The sequence below is a fragment of the Numida meleagris genome, chromosome 3, assembly GCF_002078875.1.
Source record: "Numida meleagris isolate 19003 breed g44 Domestic line chromosome 3, NumMel1.0, whole genome shotgun sequence".
NCBI lineage: Eukaryota > Metazoa > Chordata > Aves > Galliformes > Numididae > Numida > Numida meleagris.
In genome coordinates, this window is record NC_034411.1 from 34,844,643 (window position 1) to 34,863,662 (window position 19,020).

Genomic DNA, 19,020 nt, shown 5'->3' on the forward strand with positions numbered 1-19,020 from the left:
AGCTGAGAGACAGTGAGCTTGTAGAGGGTGAGAGAAGGACTTAAATTCCTGAGAAACAGCAGTTACTTCACAACACACTGTGATTATGATATACACACCCAAACTAGCAGGTTACTCAAGCACAAGAGAGACACTTTTGAGATATACGGATGTAACAAGCATATGTGGCAGGGTTTTGGTAGCAGGAGGCTGCAGGGGTGGCCTCTGTGAGAAGAGCTCAGAAGCTGCCCCATGTTTGATAAAAGACAGCTCCAACTGGTGCCTAAAAGGACCCACCAATGGCCAAAAGTGAGCCAGCGTGCAATGCCGGTGGTGACTCTTGGAGATTTAAGAAAGCAAAAGATACTGTACCACAGCAGCTGTGAGAGAGGAGTGAAGAAATGTGGGAGAAGCAGCCTTGCACCACCAAAGTCAGCGTAAGTATGCTTGTGAATGCAGGCTCTCTCTTTAGAAGTGATCACTATGAAAGCTGCTTCAGTACTAACACTTGACCTTCTCTCATGGAACCATCAGTATGACTTTCTATGGTGCCTTCAGTTAGAAGGATTTTACTCCTCCAATTCCTGTCTAGCAGTTCAGGGATGCAACAGATGTGGGGAGCCTGACTGCTGGTGAAGACTGAGGCAAAGAACTCGTTGAGTTATCTCAGCCTTCTCCATGCCTATTGTTGCCGTTTCTCCCTTCTCATTAACTAATGGGGGTACACTCTCCTTTGCCTGTCTCTTCTGACCAGTGTACCTATAGAATCCCTTCTTACTTTTCACATCCCTTGCCAAGCTCAGTTCCATTTGTGCCTTGGCTTTCCTGACCCCACCTCTGCACATCTGGACAGCATCCTTGTATTCTTCCCAGGCCGTATGTCTTACTGCCTGTGCATTTCCTTCTCAATGATGCTGTGGTTATAATCTGAAAGTGAACGCCTTAAAATGTCAGAAACTCTTTGATATACTGAAAAATATATTATTGCCACACCTATTTTTCTCTCGGGAAAAATTAGTTCTCATGTTGTTAGTCAAATGCAAAAGGTAAAACCAAATAAAATTATCTTCCTGTAACAAATACTAAGGATGAAAGCCTCAGTTTTCTCGTTAGAAACACACTGAATAGAGGGGTGCAGGTAAGAATCATACTGATTAGGAATGCAAGTTAATTGTACCTGAGTAACAGTTTGCTAACTGCCTTCTTGGTGTGTCTTTCCATCTCAAATTAATACGTTTCAGTCTTAACAGACCAGTGAAATGAACAGATATTATTCTTGTACTGTCATCATGAAGATAGCTTCAATGATCTCTTACTTTACATTTCTTTACCACTTGCTCACTAAAAAAGAAAGTTAATAACTATTAAAATAAAATATACTTAACCGAGAATTATCTGGTGAATAGTGCCCCCATCAGTCATTTCTGGTCGTGTCGATCCAGATGCATGAAGATATCCATTATCTCTGCTGGTTTTATAGGTGTAGTAAACACATCATCCCACAGCAGTCCAGAAGATAATGCTGAATTTACACGTATCATCCTCATAGCAGAACTGTGAGGAACAGGTAAGTAAAAATCTCTTAAGCCTCAAAGTTGTTTGTCTTCATTATAAAACGACAGAAAAAATAGTCTGGAGGAGCTGCAGGCATTGCAAATAAGTAACATTGTAACTTCAGATGGGACTGAGTCACAGGTAACAGTTGTTACAGTTAAAGAAGCAGCCTTTGGAAAATTGAGGGTCTTGGCTAAGCTCGCTCAATCTGCTATTTTATTAAATGCTTCATTATACCCAAGATAGAGCTCAGTAGACCTCCGTGCTGCCAAAGTACTTAACTGTTTGCCACTCTGTTAAAAAAAATGAACACAGTGATTAGGCAAACAATAACTTCTCATAAAGTTCATATCAAGGATGTACACTAAGAAATCAAGACGTTTTGGGATACACTTTCAACTAATGTAACTGGCAAAGCTGCACTGAAATCAATTTACAAATTTAAGCCAGGAGTCTAGAAAACAAGTTCAAATGGCTGCGTGAGCTCACACAGAGCCACGGTGTGTGGACCCTATTTCAGAATGTCTTTAAATAAACTTGTTGCTGTCTGGTCATTTCGAATTCTCACCCTAGCATTAGAACAATGAAAAAGAGATCTAAAACAGATGTTTCCAGACATTTAATGAAGACCATCCATATCTTAAGTGTCAAATGAGAACTATGAATAACTGACCTGCACTGGATAGACAGATGGACACCAATATCTTGAAGGCATTCCAAGTATTTCACTTTCAGGAAGCTTGTGTTCTGCTCCACATTTTAAAAAAATGACTGGCTTCTCTTTTATAACAAGTGCCATTTATTAAAAGTGAGATTCCATTATCTGACAGAGCCACAACAGTTACATTGTTATTTAGGCCTTGGGTCAAAATATCTGAGGGAACTTTAATTTCTATGTACGTTTTGAATGCATCATTTGTGTAGAAAGTTCCAAAAATTGATAACAAAACTGCTGTTGTTGGAAAACACGCAGACCATTTAATAGAGCGTTCAGTGTTTTGAGGGGAACGGAGTAAGATGTCACGTTTCTTGCTAGGAAATGATTGTTTGGGCCTTGGAATGACAAAGAAAGTATTTAGAACAAAGCACTCCTGAAATACTACTGGCTCTCCAGTTATTTTTACAGTATTTTTACATATCAGATATTTCAGGTATATCAACTACCCATAATCTGAAAATGAAAAGAACAACAGGTTACTTTGAAAGATGAAAACCTACTGTTGAACTGACCGACAAAAATTGAGGTACATCATTAATGTCATATTCTCAGAAGAACTGCGCCAACAGCGGTACCAAATTATTTCTTAAGCCTCTTCTAATTTCCAGAAAGTAGACAGTGAAATCAAAGCAGGGAGAAAAAGATACAAATTTGCCTGTAATTTCTAAGCAGGCATATTCCATATCTCAGGGATGTCTGGGAACTTTATGTGTCTGAAAGACCTGGCTAAGAAGAGAGTATTAAAAATGAATGGCTGTAACATTATTATAGTTGCACTGAATAACATAGCTTTCGCTGTTTCTGAGAACACCTTCTCCCCCACCTTTCCCATAGCCTCCATTGAGATACCTGCAATATGTAGAAGAAAATAGGCTAACAGGAGCTAATGTGAAACCATACTGCAGTTGATGACTGGGCCCACTGATGATCCAGCAAGAATTGTGTTGATAAGCAATAAGACAAAACCATGCAGAATTGCACACGAAATCATGCATAACAGAAATTATTTAATTCTATATACTTACTTCTATATGCTTTACTTGCTGATGGTCAGTGTTTTCCATGTAATTATTGATGTATTCTATTAATCCAGTAATTAATGCGATCCTTACAGAGATCAACAATCTGTATGATCCTCCTAGTGGTAAGCAGGTAGCGTTCTGCCTGTTTATCAGAATATAAAATAAAAGTATAGCTGTAGTAGCTGCAATATATCACATCTGGAGTGAGTTTGAAACTTGAGGAAAGAGGTTTCCTCAACTGACATTCACAAGAAACACAGAGTAATGCAAGTTAATTAAGATAGAGAAATTATATTTTGTTGCTTTTCAATCATTAGTAGCTGTGCAGATTTCCAAAATTAACTTCCCTAGCTGCAGGTGGCCAGCACAATAATATGTCTGGTTCCTGAAGTACGTAGGATAATAACAGATCTGATGCGGTGCAAAAGGTCAGCATCCCTGAAGATGGTTACTTCTTCAAAATCAAGGCCAAAGTAGTTTTATTTCACTACAGCAGGATACAGCAGGGCTGATAAAAACTTAAAAACAAAAATTCAGTTCAGTATAAAACAGATCTGGGAGGAGTATAAGCTCTATAACTTTGGCTTCTGAAGAAAATGTGATAGAGGACAGAGACCTTTCCCATACTTGCGAACTGTCTGGGTTTCCTAAGATGCTGCTGACTTTCAGAGGAAACTTAGCAAATTTTTAGCAAAAATTTAGTGAAACTGTGAGTCTGTCCAAAGCCTCAAAAGTAAGAGAAGCTGGCAGATCAGTTAAGATTGGTTTTGCTTCTTCTTCTCTCTTAGTCTGAAATATTCAGACAGATAATCATCTTGTCCAGTCTGACTAGAATTTGAATTCATAGAATCACAGAATGGCCTGGGTTGAAAAGGACCTCAAAGATCATCGAGTTTCAACCCTCCTGCTGAGTGCAGGGCTGCCAACCACTAGAGCAGGCTGCTGGCCCTGCGGTCTCAACAAGGATGCTGGATTACTGGATAGTTGTTGCTACACCTCAAATGTTAGTGTTTTTCTGTCAACAGATATATCAGGTTTCAGACTTACCACAGTAAATGAAATGTTTGAAAAGACCAAAATGATGCAAATTCTGTTCCTGTTGACATGAGTGCCACTGGCTTCAATTAAAAAGCTGCTGCAAAATATCCAAGTGTGTACGAGAAGATTCAGGTGAATCAGTAGACTCCCAGTTAAAAAAAAAAAAAAAAGAATTTACAAAGCAATTTTATTCTCTCTTACTTGATTATTCTGCACTTCAGTCATTTAAAAAGGAGCAGTTAAAAAGATAAAAAATACCAGAACTCATAATTAAGAAACAGTTTACTAAAATGGCCAGAATGTTATGTTCCCACTTCACAAGGTGGGGCAGGGAGGACTATTTTAGCTCTGCTGTGAAAAATGCTATAGAAAAAGCCCATCTCTGATTACAGCAGCTTTTGATACGGAATGTTGCTATGTTGCCATCTAGCGATTACATAGTAAGATACAACTGACAAAGATGTCAGAGAGCAAACCAAATCTACATAACAAGTACTTAAACACTGCTGTGAAAATCACACTCGCTTCTTGCAGAATCATACCTAGCATTAGTTATACGCTGAGAGTAAACTCTTTAAAAATTAGAAGGTATAGTCACAAAATGGTAGTGAGCATGTTATAAGTGGTGCTCAGAGAGTATATAAAACAAGAGTAAATAAAAGACAGATGGCAAATACCATTGCAGGAAATGTCTGCGGTTGAGAATCCCTTGTAGAATGTAAACCCGGAGTAATTTTCATTATCTTGTGAAAAAATCTAGCTGATATGTTTAATTATCAGATTCATTAATTGCCCTTTTGTCAATGTCCATACTCAAAATCTCACCGTAATTTCTTTATTTCCAACTAAATTGACATAGTTGCCTGTGTAACGAAAGATACATAATAATCCTTTGGAATCCCATATAACCTTTGTAAGAAACTCCTACAAATGTCACCTGCTGGTGGATGCTGTAGTACAGGGAAGTGCTAGGATCCCTTTCAGATTTCCCTCACCTTCCAGCCACTTTCTTGCTATCCTATTTCCTTTACAGAACACGCGAACTCCCACTGAAAGCACGACTGTAGTGTAAACAAGCTTTAAAAGGAGTATCAATACTTTGGGTATTATTTTATCACAAATATTTAGAACTATTGCCCTACTACTGTTCATCAAGAGTATATTTAAGTATTGTTTTTTGCTGGAAGTCTCGCAGATAATGACGAACTCTTCAGCAAACAGGTGAAAGAAGATGTCTAAGATGTTTTGCACAAATACCAGGACTCATTCCTGAAGAAGTGCTGTGGTTTAACCTGGTAGGCAGCTAAGCACCACTCAACCATTTGCTCACTCTTTCTCCCACAGTAAGAACTCCCCCTCACGTGAGAACTCATGGGTTGAGGTAAAGACAGTTTAATAAGAAAGAGGGAAAACAGCAACAAGAAAAGAATAAATAAAGAATAAAAAAAGCAAGCGATGAACAGTGCAACTGCTCATCACCAGCCAACTGATGCCCAGCCAGTCCTCGAGCAGCAGCAGCCCCTCCCAGTGAACACTCCTCAGTTTTAGTGTTCAGCGTGGTGCCATATGGTATGGAATGTCTCTTTGGCCAGTCTGGGTCAGCAGTCCTGGTTCTGACCCCTCCCAACTTCTTGTGTCCCCCTAGCCTCCTTGCTGGCGGAGCAGTATGAGAAGTATGAAATTATGAGAAGCTGAAAAGTTCTTGACTCAGCGCAAGCACTGCTCAATAACAACAAAAACATTGGTGCTATCAAGACTGTTTTCATCCTAAATCCAAAACACAACACCCCACCAGCTACTATCAAGAAAAATAACTCTATGCGAGCAAAGTTAGGACAACAAGCTAACAGAGATACTGGAAGCAGTTTAGTTGACCCTGAATGACATTCTACCTGAGCTACCTTCTTTCTATGGCACATAAAGTAAAAATGTGCAAATCCCAGACTTAGAAGCCTAGAGGAGGGTGAATAACAACAACAGGCCAATATTTTCTTGTAAATGAAAAAGAAGTGTTTGACACAGCAGCTCACACAGGTTCTAAAGTTCCAGGAATGGCATGACTGAATGGGGGGCCATTGAACTTCAAGCTGGTATCTACAACTTGATAATTAAGACTCAAATTTGTTACTCATTTGTTACAGTAAAAACTTCAGATGACTTTGGAGTCTAGTCGTGCTTTCTACTCCTTGGGCTTCTGTACATACAAAGTAAAACAGTTATATGCAGTGAGTTTTTTGGATCTGAAATGCATGCTTATGTAAATTTAAGAACTATGGTGAATGAAACAAAGGGCAGATAAACCTGCTTAACATGACAAGCTGTCTTCAAAGAAAAGCAAAAAGAGCAAAATTATTACTGAAGCACAACGTTATCCCAAAGCACAAAAAAGAGGTCCAGACATGGCCACAGTCACCCAAATTTTGTATTTTGAGGAGTCGCAGGGAGATCTTATTGCTGCACAAGCTCTGAAAGCTGTTACTGGACTCCCTGGGTTTTTCAAGCCAGGTACCTACAAGTTTCTACAAATCTGGAAGTTGTTTCTAACTTGTTATCAACCCAAAAAAGTGCTGTGTGGCCATGAAAACAAAACCTAGTCTTCTTGCAGAGAACAAGCTATTCCCATAAGTACTCAAATTCACAAGACTGATACCACAAGTTCAGGATTGATAACTCCTAGCTTGCATGCATTTGCTTCTTTTTCTTCAATTATCCTCCCTCTTCTGTGGAGCAAATCTGTTACAAAGAAATTCTGAAGATCTTTGGGCACTGTGTCCCTCATACTTATTTTTGTTGATATGTCTGTTGACATACTTGCAGCTGAAATAACACCTATTCTGATATGCCTCCAAGAACACTTTCTACGGTGTAGGTAAAAAAAATTAGAAGAAAATGACCAAATTATTTTATTCATCGCCCTTTCTATACTTACTCCTTAACAACTGTCTATAGAGTCATAAATGTAACATTTTTAAAGAACATTCAATTAAAGAAAAACATAAATTACCATTCCCAAATTTTGGAAGCCTCTCAGAATGGTACATTTTTTGTTTGAAATAGGTATGAGCAACAGGTTCCTGTCCCAAAATCCATAACAGCTTGCTGAGTATCTGAGAACTCTGTTTAAGTAAAATAAAGATTTTTATTAATCATCTGTTTTTGTCCAATTAGGATTAGGCTGTTTGTGACAACCTTTCTCTTTAGAAATTCTTACGTTGGAATCAGCTTTTATATAAAATACATTTTCAAACAATGGCATGCTACTAAAACCATATTTAGTCAATCAATTTTAGAATATACTACACTCAGAATATAATCCATTGTTTTTTGTGGTTTTTTTTCCTGTCACATCAGGCAGAGAACAAAAACCACATTCTTAACATCTAGTTATCTAATAGCAAAGATGCCTTCCTAATGCAATTAATATTGCTACTCTCTCCTTCTATTTTATGCTGTAAGATAGTAATGTCAATTATGAAAAAAAAAAAAGAAAAAATCAAGATCTAATGATGACAAAATAAACAAATCGTGGTGCCATGCATGCATGCTTGGTGTCAGGTACCACACCAAAACTAAATACTTTCTGCCATTTGTTTAGATCAGAAAGCCAGTCCTAACAAAACTTACTGTACACATTCATCCCTATAACTAATCCACGTTGGATAACCTCATTAGTCAATGCCCAATTCAGTCCAGAGGTCTACCTATACAGATCAGCCCGTACAATATCTTGTTACATTTTAGATCTAAACTAAACCAGTGAGTTGACAACCCCATTTATCATGGGAAAGTCATTTTTCATGACTTCCTTAATGCTTTTAACTTAGACTATTTGCCAACAGTTTGGTATACAGGGAATCTGAAACAGAGACTTAACTGTCACACATTATTACCAGTTACAATGTCTGAGTATTGTTTTCATAAAGACTTGAATGTGACTGAATCACTGAATCTTGCTAATTCTTTTATCTATAAAACAGACAATAGGTTTCACCTCACTCCTTATACCTGTGTTGCTGCTGCAGTATTAACAGAAGAGAAAATCTTGCAAATGCACTTTTCCTAACAGTAAAAAGAAGTAAGTAAAGATGTATGCAGATAGAGTATTTTAGCAAGACATTTCCACTTTCAGCTGGTAAATTTTCACAAGACATACATTTTCACATTTTTAAAGTGGCATAATTTCAACTTACTTCTGATAGAAAAACTGCAGTGTGGTTCAGTTCAGAGGCATCTGCACTTTCAGGATCATATATCCGCAAAGATAACTCATAAGTAAAAGAGAGACAAGAGTTAATATGTTTTAAAAATATATTAGAAATCTATCAATATGACAACATTTCTTCTTCTGACAGCACATAAAACAGCACAACAATATCAACTTAAGCAACGCTGATCCTGCAAACTAATCTTGTACATCTTGTTCCTTATTAATGTCAATGGGCAGCAGATACTGAGGGAAACAGCACCCACGTTCTCAGACATAAAGGGGAAAAGAGTAAAATTTATGCAGAGGATTTTTTTTCTCCTCTGAAGCCTTCATGCTTCCTTCAGAAGCCTTTCTCATGGGCAGCGCAGTTATATACAGCCTGTTCTGATGCAGCAATGGAAGAGAGGTTACCCACTATTAAAACAAAACAGAATTTGCTTCTTGTTAAGGAAACGCTGCCAAGCTGCTACTAAAATGACGCTTCCATGACTGACACAGAGCTGACACACTGCTCTTTCAGTCAGGTAGAAGGCAAACACCTGGAATTCCTAGGTATGTGCAAAGAGAAGAATCATTCCATGAGGCAGACTCCCCCCATTTACCACAAAGTACAGCAGTGTAAGGATGTGCACGGAGGCAGTTATGAAACAGCAGACACGCTGTAAGTTTGCATCCCACGGTTCATACGCTGCAGTTTGCTATTCATCTACTCAGATCAAAATGCCAAGTTGTACAATCTGTCCCTAGAACTGCGCAAACTGAGGAATCCTACAGCTGCTTTCTCAGAGGTGGATGAATAGAACTTGAACAGAATATAAGCTTGCTTCCACACTTGTGAGCTTCCACCATTTCTAGCAGGCTGCAAACCACTTATAGAACAGTTATCTCAGTTCAGTTTGTTAGCATGGACTTGTTTATAAGAAAAGTTTCCATATTTCCTCAAATGACCCCAATCTCTCTCAGAGTCAAACAAAAAGGGGGAGAGGTAGAAAATAATTTATCTTGTAATCTCTTTGTATTAGATTTGGCAGACGTTATGAAATAGGGAATTTTATAAACCAGATGTTAATTTACTATACCAATGGCATGTTTAATTGCATTCATTGAATGAGAGACCTTTTAAAAATCCCAAGCAAACACACAAGTTCAAAGGAATGAATACAGAAGGGTGGCCAAAGTCTGCCATTACTAAGCATGAATTTGCATCGAAATTGTATTTCATAAAAATGAAAAAAAATTAAAGATCTAGATAAAAAATATTAGGCCAAAGAACACATTCAAAATTAAATTCACCTGGTGCTCATTTAAGAAGAGTTGATCTGCGCTACAAAAACGATAAAAAATATGATATTAACAAGAAGCTTTCTACTGAATAAAACTCTTTTACACAATTTAAATCAATCTGCTTGTCTCAGGTGTGTACATAGTGTCTACAATCTCATAATATAATGTGTTTAGCATACTGGCATTGGCTGTTCCACTGCATAAATGTTTAAAGGCAGACATCTATATTTGCTCGTGGTTCTCATTTAAAAATATACTCTAGGCATCACAGGCTTTTTTATAAAGTAGTTTCTCTCTTACCAAAAATACATACTGTTTAAAGAAAGCATGTCTTCTGCTAAAGTTCATCTAATTTAAAGTAACCAGACTAAAAAGATCAGATTGGAAAGAAGGATGCCTGCTGTACCATGTGTACACTATGGAGACTGAGCACAGTGCACTGGATTAGGAGAACAGTCTCCCTTTCCAGTAAGGGAGACATGTCCCTCTTCGCAGTGAGATGAGAGGGAGCAAAGTGCTGGTCATGTTAGAAACAGGGCCTCCGCATCTCTTGCACTCTCGCTGCAGCTGGAATGGGGAAGGTCCAAGGGCTGCAACCTGAGTGGGAGAGGCAGGGAAACTGTTAGATCTCTGATGTCAGCCATACTTCAGGATTGCATTACATCCAACTCCACTAAACATCCTGGACGAAATGTTAATTCCCACAAAGTCAATACGAAAACATTAATTGCTTTTACAAGAGGCGGTCAATCATTCATACAACAATTAAACAGAAAAAAAGCTGCAGACAACGATCAGAGTTCATAACACAGAAACGTGTTTTCATCAGCATTTAAATAAAGTATTTTAAAATGACCAATTATATTCAAATTTGATAAAAAAAAATTCCACGTGACTTCAAAAAAAAAATTTGCAATTTTCAGGTGAAGAAACAGGTAAATTCAACTAGTGTGACTGAGGTGTTAGAGCAAAAAAAGTGTAATGTACAGTTCTTTCAGGATGGGAGACATTGCTGCCATGGTTGTCTTTGATTTCTTGTCAATTCCTTGTCAATTGTACCGAATGCATTCCTTTCAGCAAAAGAAAGCAGGAAAAGGAACCAGGTGCTCTCTTTTGTGGTAATGTGTGGGACATACAAAGACATTCTCAAGCAACATTAACACGGATCAAAACAGAAAACACGCAGGGAAGTTTGCTCTGGAATTGATGGAAATAATCCAAGTGAGGAACTTAACTAGCATTGTATTTAAATAAACAGATAAAACAGCTCTGAGGGCAAACATATGATGCTTTATATTATACAGGAATGTATGGGAAGTGCTGAGTCATGGCCTGAACCACTGATTGAGCGCCTGGAGGAAAGACCCAGTCAGCCCTGGGAGCACAGGTGAAGGCAATCTCACTGCGAATTCACTGTGAGACCGGAAGCCAGGCTCCACCCCTCTTAGGCCTCATTTAAGGCTGAGGATGTCTTTCTGGAGATCACTTATTGGTGGAAGTCTTTCCCTGTGAATCCAGAATCTTCTGATATGGGTGAGCAATCTACTTCCCTTCCCTTATAGCACCTTGCTCTCATGTTGGTCCTTCCATCTCTTTTGTAACGCCTTTTCCATTGTGTTGGTCCTTCTGATTGCTACACAGGAATTAGTAGAGGGGTTATTTACCTAATAAACAAATATATGCCATTACGATATTCCTGACTAGCATTATAGATGTTTTCCTCCTGTATAAATAAAGGAAGCCAAATATCGGCAAAATCCATGGATGAAAGAAGCAAAATACAAGTTACTATTTTTGCCTAAAAATGACTGGTTTTACGCAGGATATCTATGGGACTTTTTCAAGAGTTTGATGATAATCAGGCTTTTCTTTGAGCTTCTGAATACAAGGCAATTGTAACTGGCAGGGCTTCCTACCCTGACAAGCACTGAGACTCCTGCAGGGACTTACTGTATTGAAAAGTGCTCTCATGATTCATTATTAGCTTTTTTTTAATTGATCTGCCTAGCACACTTGAACAGCAACTTCTGTTCAATTATTTTTAATTCCTGTTTGTCCGAACACGTGGTTTTAGCTGCGCCTTCACTCTGACATAGTGCTCCTCGAGGACTTGAGAAGGGAGTGACAGACATGCTTGCATTTTAAAGTTCAAAAATCATTACTTTAACGAGCATGAGAAATACACAAAAATAGAGTTTCTGTCTCACTTTCTTCCTTTCTCTGAAACATTCTTTGGAATCCTGCAACAGCACCCAAAATAGTATTAATTTCTACAATTGGCTTCTTCCAAAATACATACTTCTGGACCCTGCAAGCAAAATACCTCTACTTTCTACACTAACTGGGAGGTTCTTCTATAACCTTAAGACCTGTTAGGCATATGTCCTTCAAAGTCTGAGTCTTTTGGTGAATAATCCCCCCATTTTTCTTTGTAATCTATTGCTAGTTAGCTGCCTTCTGCAATTGCCTTGAAATTGACTGCCCTCAGGCAAAGACTGGCTGCAAAGTACTAAAGTGCTACAAAGAAATCCGTATGTCAGTATCCTTCATTTTCAGGCCTCTACTAAGTACAAAATCTTCCCTTTGCCCCTTCCATGAATTTTAATTCAATATAAAAACAAAAGTTCTAAATTTGATGTATATGAATACATATATATGTATATATATGCACACGATATCCAACATTACTCAAAATTCAAATTCCAAACTGAGATGTTTTTCATTTCTTCAAACAGATCATAAAAAAAAGATCCTTTTTAGTAAACATTATATATTTCCAAAAATATTCACATAGGGGAAAAAAAAAACCTACCCTTCCATTTCTGAAGCTATTGTAGCGTACCAGGTGAAACAATGAGAATGATCAGATGCAGGCAAATACCTCTCTTCATCCTCAAAGGTCTAGAAGAGAGAGAGACATTCTGCTTTGATACATTGCCTTCCTAGTGCTATGGGCTTATGTTTTACTTCTAGCAATATATGCGCCTACATAATGCTCTATGCTTACAGAACAAATCTTTGATTTATGAATAACCCACCTGAATTCAGTCAGACTATTTGGAAACTCAAGGTCCTACAAACCTTGTGTCAGTGATCACACACATAGGCTAGCATGGATTCAACAGCATCTTACAAACTTCCTTAATCCATTTAAAAGATTCTGTGGTTTCTACTGATAGGTAACCATAATCACGATTCAACATGAGTATCTTCAGTACCAATCTCCTAAAACACCAATTAAATTCTTAACAAAATACTGGAAAAAAAAAATCCTAATTCATCAAATCTTGAGGGCTTTTTTGCTAGTAAGCATGAAGGAAATCTGTGACAACATCCACATAATCTGTGCCAATCCCATTTAACAGACAAGAAACACAATTATTCCAATTCCCCTTATAAATCCAGTTTTGACACAATAAGGAACTGAATAATGCCTGTACAATGGTTTCTTATCTCTCATTTAGGATTAAAATCCATTAAAATTGCCCCATATTTTTTAGTTGTAATCGTACTGCCAAATGTGTATAAAAACAATCAATGGTCATTACAAAAACTATTTTGAGATAGCTGAGTTTTTTTGTGGTTACATGATAAGCAGCTGCCTCATCACAGAAGGTACAGTATGCACACAGCTCCCTAGAAAAAGAGGAAATACACATTAAAGGGACAAGCGTAACGTATTTAATGTTTTAATGAAATAATAGGGGCTATCAGTAATCTCAGAACTCATTGATAAAGCTTGCAACAAAATGAACCATTATTACATTAGTTAAACTCCATTCTTACTTGGAAGTTCCCCTTCACGACCTTTATCTCTAAAGATAAGAGTTATTTTGTAAATATATATTATGCAAATATATATACATTCAGTTCTGGAACTCCATTCCACAACAGACTACGGATACTATGAGAGACCCCTGCATTCAAACCACCACTGAGTACACAATGAGACTGCAATTAATTTTTACACGATTTATTTTGGCAGCTTATCTCAGTCTTTACTTTTGGCTTTATTTGGTAAGTTCTAGAAAAGTGACGGTTCAGTGTTGTTTTGGGTGAGCTACAATTATTTAAAAAAAAAAAAAAGCACCGTACAAAACATAGTAGTTAATAACAGATAAGTGTCTGAAAATCTACTTAGATTAAATCATGAAAATTCAGGATTTCGGGGCTCTCTTCAAAAGTCTGTGCAAGAACTGTCTATAAAACGGAGCATACAATCTAGCAGTTCGGTATTCTGGTGACAGGCAATCTACATCTCTAAGACTAAAAAATATATATACAGTTTAGGGCATTATTTATAAGCACATTTGACCAAATTTAAAAGAAAAGAACGTGAGAGAAACGTGAGCTTAAAAACATAAAATATGGATTAAGCTTTTAGCTCAAGTTCTACCTTACCTATATATGAGATAACCTAGCTACTGTATAGAATCAGAGTGACACTTGGAGGAAATTAAGAATTACATGACCAGGCTCTCTCAAGAGCTATATAAACAAGTCCCCAAAGGACAGCCAGCTGGCAGGGCACACTTCCCAGTCCTTGAACTCTCTAAGCATGCGGAATGGTATGGGCCATTCTAGAGGCTTGCACATCCTGACTGCGTGTCTTTAAGGTCACACTTCATTAACCAGTTTGTTCTCATACATCTTGTCCAAAAATATCACGTAGGATTAACAGCAAAAGAAACGAAGGATTTAGCAGATAATACAGGTTAAAGATTAGCAAATAAAACAGACAAAAATGCTTATTCTAACCTATATTTAACAAGCAAATACAACCGTAGTTGGCGTGGTAGATCTCACCCACAGCTCTTAAGGCACTTTCAAGAGATGGTGATGAAGGCTGCTGTTTTCTAACAGATACAGCTGATGTAAATTTGGAGCGCTGTGTTCCCCTCTCGAGCTGATACTTTTGCAATGACCGTTTTTTGGGAAAAATTCTAACAAAAAACCAGACCTTTGAAGAAGAAAAAGCTTTCTGCCAATTTAAGATCTCTCTCCATCAAATACTGTACAACATTTGGGTTCCTAAGAAATTTTAATTACCCAAACTATCCATCACATGATGCATTCTGTTAAACTTCTAATGTGTGATGCTGTGAAAGGCCAAGATAGAAAGAGAACAATGGAATTCTGAGGAAACACGGTAATAAAAGCTAATTTCTATCATACATGTTCACTTTCTCCCTTTCCTATTTAAGTTTTGATGGTAAATATTGAATTTTAAATGTAATCCATACAAAAACTCATTTCTGATCTGTAAAGACAGCAATTCATTTGCCATGCTTTCAAATCAAATGGCATACGTAGATCTGAAGAAATCACTTAAAGTTTCTTTTCTCATTTTTCTTCGTATTATTACATTAAATAGTTGTCTTTGCAAACCATAATTTGCAAATCTCATTTCCAAGAAAAGGATGTAGCTTTGCAACTTTTCAAAGAACAAATCCCAGTATTTTATTTTCCTGTGCCTCTCCAGTCTTGCTTGTTGCGACCTTACTTGCACTTGCATACAAAGACACACCTCTCTAAAGTAAGTGGTTTGAAAATTTAAAAAGTATACTGTACTATCTTAACTATTCTCTCACTGAATTCAAAAGAATGCTGTTGTGAGGATATTTCTCATTTGTGAAATCCTTATCTTTTATCTTCGATAGCACCCATATCAGGAAATTCCCACTCTGTTTACTAGTAAACAAAGTTCCTTCATATTCTAGATATATCTAACCAAAGAGTTGAAAACACTAGCTACGTGATAAATGTATCGATTTTGACGTGTACAACTATTACTTTATAATGGGCTTAATCTCGTTTTTATTGTGATAAAAAAAACTAACGAATTTACCAAAAATGCTTAAGGGAAAGTTTAACCAGAATAACTAATTTAAAAAACAGGAATAAACGAGAAGGGATCCATTACATCAAGCACAATGTTCAAATAAAATGATATATTTCCTTACTGTATAATTCGTTCTTGTCTCTATAAAGTAAATATAAGGTGAAGTAACAGCATCCTTGAGAGTTTAAAGTGCTAAAGATGCCAATCTTGTCTGGCACAGTAATTCTTAAGGCTTTTCTGGACTATGGCACAATCAACACCCAATATTTTTTTGTGAGTCACTCTATATCTTAGATAAAGATGCTGTAAATGAACAGGAAGCAAAATTAACTTGCCTTTCATTAAATATTTCAATGCCATTAATGTGATAAATTTCAACATTTTCTTATTTAACATAGTTATGTAGGATACCTACAGATTAGCTAACCGTGGCCCACAGATAACTTCTCCACAACCACTATTCTAGTGCAGGTAAGACCTCAGTATAAAAAATCTGAACCTTATATCACTGTCACAGACAGAACTAGTTTTAACAGAAAACTTGTGCCATGGACCACATGCCCTGACATTTTCATCGCTGTGGGCTATTTCTCTCTTCAATCTATATTCTTCATGAAAAATAAATCAAACTGCTTACAGGAGGAAAAACAGTATCAGAAGTATTCACATCCTGCAGTTGTCTTTCAACACATTTAATAAGTATGAGTAAGGTCAAAGAAATAACACTCTATGACCCATAAGCCATGCTGAACAACAGCTAATAATCCATCTGACATTCTTGGATTTTTACAGCAATTTCCTTTCATTCACGTTCACCTTTGATTGTCTGAGCTACTGAAGTGCCTAGCTAAATTCTGCTCTAAACAACATAGACAAACTGATCTATAACACTTTTTAAAAACATCAGACTATTTATTTCATTAGAATAACTGAAAACATACATATGTAACAATTCCACTTATCTCTTCAACTCATCTGAATGAAATGCAAAAATTATCTCACATTGCTCCCAGTTTGTGTTTATTTATTAAGAGTTCCTGTTGGAGCCTCTTGAAATTTATCAAGAGGCAGAAAATTACTAATATCAAAAGTCTGAATGTACCTAAGTTACAGTGAAATCTATCCTAACTATAACTGTCTCCAAGCAAACACACTGAGCAATTGAGAAGACAGTAAAACCTAAACTTTATCAGTGTGCACTTCTACCATGGCTTCAATATTATGAAGTCAAAACCAAGCTTGTTAGTTCCAGAAAGAGCTGTCACATTTCTTCCTTCCCTCCTTGGAGGTAAACTTTGCATCACCTCTAAATGCTCGCCTGAGCTCTAACAAAGCAGATTTGGCTTGCTGAACTAGAAGAAAGTTAATAGATCCCCTCCATATTACAAGAAAAAAATCACTACTGTAACATTGCATGCTCTTGCTGGTTCTCTTGATCATATTAAAGAAAATAAGTGCAATTGGTGCTTCTGCACAGTATTATTCTAAACTCTTCCTTAACTAAATGCCTATTTTTACAAGGGGCATTAGATGCCTGCTGTTTTTGTGCTTTGGTTGAGTTATTTATTTTAGAACTATAAGACAAAAACATTCAGTGAATCATGTAAATAATTTGGCACTTTTACAATTTTAGAATGAAAGCCTCCATTTAGTTTGCAAAGAAAAGGAGGTGGGCGGATGACAGATGTATATTAACTAAAAATTCTAAACCTCAGCATACCAATCGGTATTAACTCGATCTTCATTAAACACTTACAGCTTTCCTGGAAGTAAAGACTTTATAGTTTTCTTCTGTGGCTCTATACCTACCAAGAAATCATACCAAAATATAATTTCAAAACTCTTCTATACTGAATAAAAATAGCAGTAGAATGACAATGTGCATCTGGTTCCTCTTTGGAAAGTAGCATTATACTAATACCACACTATCAGAACACTATCCTAACAGGCTCAAATACATGTTGAGATTCGAGACAGTATTTGTGTTGGCAATGGTGAGGCATTAGTATCATTCAGCTACACTGGGAAATCATACCCTAGATCGGGACCATGTTTTTGGGAGTCATGACGCGATGTACAGCCTCTGTTTCTTATTTCAAAGTGACTGCACTAGAACAAAGTTTGCCATCAGCAAGATTGGTGAGACAGACTTCAGCAGCTCCTTGTGCTTGTTACTGACTTCCCAAAGGCTCTGTCCAGGGGTACACCATTGCTATGTTTTTTTAGCAGTCAAAAATATTAATATAACGTGCTGTACTAAGTGTTAGGGGACCATTTAGTCTTTGAAGTGCACACACACAATTGCCTCACATCACCTCCAACTGCTCAACATCTTTCCACAGAACTCCTGACTGCTTTGCCATAGCACCTCTTTGCAATGGTGGACTTAGATTTCTAATCTTCTCAGGTAACTTTAGATTTGATTTTATTAAAAATCTCTCTATCCTTACAAGATGGTTAAAATTCTCTCTGGTGACTTTTATAGCTCCTGCAGTTGTTGAGGGGAACAAACCTGAAGGCATACAGAAGCAACTAAAACCCAGTGTAACTCCATGACCTGCCCCATAGCTGCAGACTGTCAGTCCTGCTTGGTGACTCAGGTTTCTGAGTAGCCGTCTGAGCAGTAATTGCATCATTCAGACTTACGCCTTTTTAATAGTTGCTTTCAAAAAAATTCTTTCCCCTAGGCGTGTTGATTCTGTGAAGTAGGAAAGAATGAAAGCCCCTGAGACACTAGTTCCACTCCTAAACCCTCAAGTATGCACGAGGAAGGCATTTCTCTGCGATGGGTTTTTTCCATTATTGTTCTTCCTCATGAGTAAGCTTGGGGCCATGTTCTGGCGCCTCTGGAGAAAATGGCCACTCACATGCACCCCGTGGTTCTAGAAACGCTCATTTCTGTGGCTCTGGCGACGCGCAAGCACACCTGTAGCACCTCAGCCACGGGCTGCTGCGTGCTGGGGAGCCAGACAGAGGACCTGAGGCACAGGAGCCCGCGTAACCCCGAGCCGTGCTCACGGCCCCCTGCCGCCCCACGGCGCCGCTTGGCACCACTCGCCCCCTCCTTCCACCTCCACAGGGCGCAGCCTCTCTCCGGCTACAGCAGGAGCAGCGCTCCCGCCGCCACGATGGCCGCCTCCACCGGCCCCTAACGGACGCCGACTCGCGCCGCCGCGGTGGAGCCTGGGGCGGCCGCCAACCGACTGCTCAGTTACAGGTGCTGCGCGCGGGGACTACGCGCCCCAGCATGCACCGCGCCTAGCCCCGAGCGGCAGGCCGCCCGGCGGGAGCCGCGGGCCGCGATGGGTAGCGTAGTCCGCGCCACGAGGCGCGGGAGAGCGGCGCAAGGGTGAGGAAAGCGCTAAGAGCGGCGGCG

General features: G+C 38.3%; 1 long non-coding RNA gene across 9 annotated transcripts in view; it reads right to left on the reverse strand.

Annotated features, from left to right (window-relative positions):
* Positions 1-18,993, reverse strand: part of LOC110396851 — a 28,581-nt gene extending 9,588 nt beyond the window's left edge. For 2 of the 9 annotated variants that reach the window (XR_002437308.1, XR_002437301.1), the window contains exons 1-8: positions 18,512-18,993; positions 12,615-12,703; positions 10,209-10,399; positions 9,812-9,842; positions 8,502-8,576; positions 7,316-7,427; positions 4,321-4,456; positions 1,365-3,415 (exon numbers count right to left, since the gene is read on the reverse strand). This is a non-coding gene — a long non-coding RNA (uncharacterized LOC110396851). Of the gene's footprint in view, positions 1-1,364; positions 3,416-4,320; positions 4,457-7,315; positions 7,428-8,501; positions 8,577-9,811; positions 9,843-10,208; positions 10,400-12,614; positions 12,704-13,389 lie in introns of all 9 variants that reach the window. The other 7 variants (XR_002437303.1, XR_002437304.1, XR_002437309.1 and 4 more) reach the window with 7 other exon arrangements.